This window comes from Lottia gigantea (assembly GCF_000327385.1).
Source record: "Lottia gigantea unplaced genomic scaffold LOTGIsca_421, whole genome shotgun sequence".
Taxonomy (NCBI): Eukaryota; Metazoa; Mollusca; class Gastropoda; family Lottiidae; genus Lottia; species Lottia gigantea.
The window spans coordinates 25,657-27,627 of NW_008709470.1; the positions used below are offsets into that span (position 1 = coordinate 25,657).

A 1,971-nucleotide genomic window follows, 5' to 3' on the forward strand; every position below is an offset into this window, starting at 1 on the left:
CCTGGAAGAGAAAAATAAATAATTCAAAACAATTCCAAAACAAGTTGGGTTGGAACACTGTCTTTTATTAGGAAGTGGAATAGCTCAGTAGGTAGCGAGTTGGATTGTCGTCTGCTAGACGTTTAGGTGCTGTGGTTTCGAATCCTCCTCAAGGTAAGGAAATTTCTGATGCCTGTGCCAATGCTTCCAAGAGTCGGCCCAGTGTCAGATCTCACCCCCTAAGACCTAATTTACAGTTGGGTTGACTGGAATGATGAGGAAAGATGACTTATTTAAAATCATGTACCGCCCAAGATTAGAGCCTACCTTGGTCTCAGTATATTGTTTGTATTATCACCTACCCTGGTTATTAACATTAGGTCTCAGTAGAGTCTGTATTATCACCTACCCTGGTTATAAACATTAGGTCTCAGTATATTGTCTGTATTATCACCTACCCTGGTTATTAACATTAGGTCTCAGTATATTGTCTGTATTATCACCTACCCTGGTTATAAACATTAGGTCTCAGTATATTATCTGTATTATCACCTACCCTGGTTATAAACATTAGGTCTCAGTATATTGTCTGTATTATCACCTACCCTGGTTATAAACATTAGGTCTCAGTATATTGTCTGTATTATCACCTACCCTGGTTATAAACATTAGGTCTCTGTATATTGTCTGTATTATCACCTACCCTGGTTATAAACATTAGGTCTCAGTAGAGTTTGTATTATCACCTACCCTGGTTATAAACATTAGGTCTCAGTATATTATCTGTATTATCACCTACCCTGGTTATTAACATTAGGTCTCAGTATATTGTCTGTATTATCACCTACCCTGGTTAAAAAAAAACATTAGGTCTCAGTAGAGTCTGTATTATCACCTACCCTGGTTATTAACATTAGGTCTCAGTAGAGTCTGTATTATCACCTACCCTGGTTATTAACATTAGGTCTCAGTATATTATCTGTATTATCACCTACCCTGGTTATAAACATTAGGTCTCAGTATATTGTCTGTATTATCACCTACCCTGGTTATAAACATTAGGTCTCAGTATATTGTCTGTATTATCACCTACCCTGGTTATAAACATTAGGTCTCAGTATATTGTCTGTATTATCACCTACCCTGGTTATAAACATTAGGTCTCAGTATATTGTCTGTATTATCACCTACCCTGGTTATAAACATTAGGTCTCTGTAGAGTCTGTATTATCACCTACCCTGGTTATAAACATTAGGTCTCAGTATATTGTCTGTATTATCACCTACCCTGGTTATAAACATTAGGTCTCAGTAGAGTCTGTACCCCCATTTTATACTTTAAGATCTCTTTTCCTTTTTTTTGATATTTCTCGCAAAGTATTCCAAAAATATACATCCAGTGCCTTAATTTTTATGCAAATCTAATTTTTCTGATAAAAAATTTAAGCTACACTTTTAAGCTCCAAAATTCAACCAATGTAATGTCCTTCACAATCTAAAAACAACAGCACATTTTTTAAGTTCCTATATTATATCTATATCCTATAAGTCTGAAAATAGTTTCACAAATAGACCGTATTGAAATTACATTTCAGTCTAAAAGAGATTTAAAACAAGTCTAGACTTGGTATAGATTATTATAATCTACTGGTTTAAATTAAATTTGATAAGTTTTATTTTGAGATAATGTGTTGAACAGGATTATTGAAAAAATGTCCCTTCTCCTAAATCCAATCTTCTACGATCAAAGAGATACAGTCTGATAATCCTTTAATCCTAATCTAGTTTGTAGTTAATTAATTGTTAATCTTGTAACCAAATTCATTTAATTTTAAGGCATTTATAGAAATTAAAAATTATATCTGATCTTTACGTGTATATCAGAGACACTTAAAAAATATAAGCATTTACACCATTACTTATTTATACTTATTTTAAGAAATTTAAGGGCATTGAGAGGGCTTCAATTCTAGTTTTATTTTGTCATTCAGG

The 1,971-nt window shown here is 33.2% G+C and overlaps 1 protein-coding gene across 1 annotated transcript in view; it reads left to right on the forward strand.

Annotated features, from left to right (window-relative positions):
* Nucleotides 1-1,971, forward strand: part of LOTGIDRAFT_175815 (hypothetical protein) — a gene marked incomplete at both ends in the record, with an annotated part of 17,780 nt that overhangs the window by 5,625 nt on the left and 10,184 nt on the right. The gene's annotated exons all lie outside the window — the stretch shown is intronic.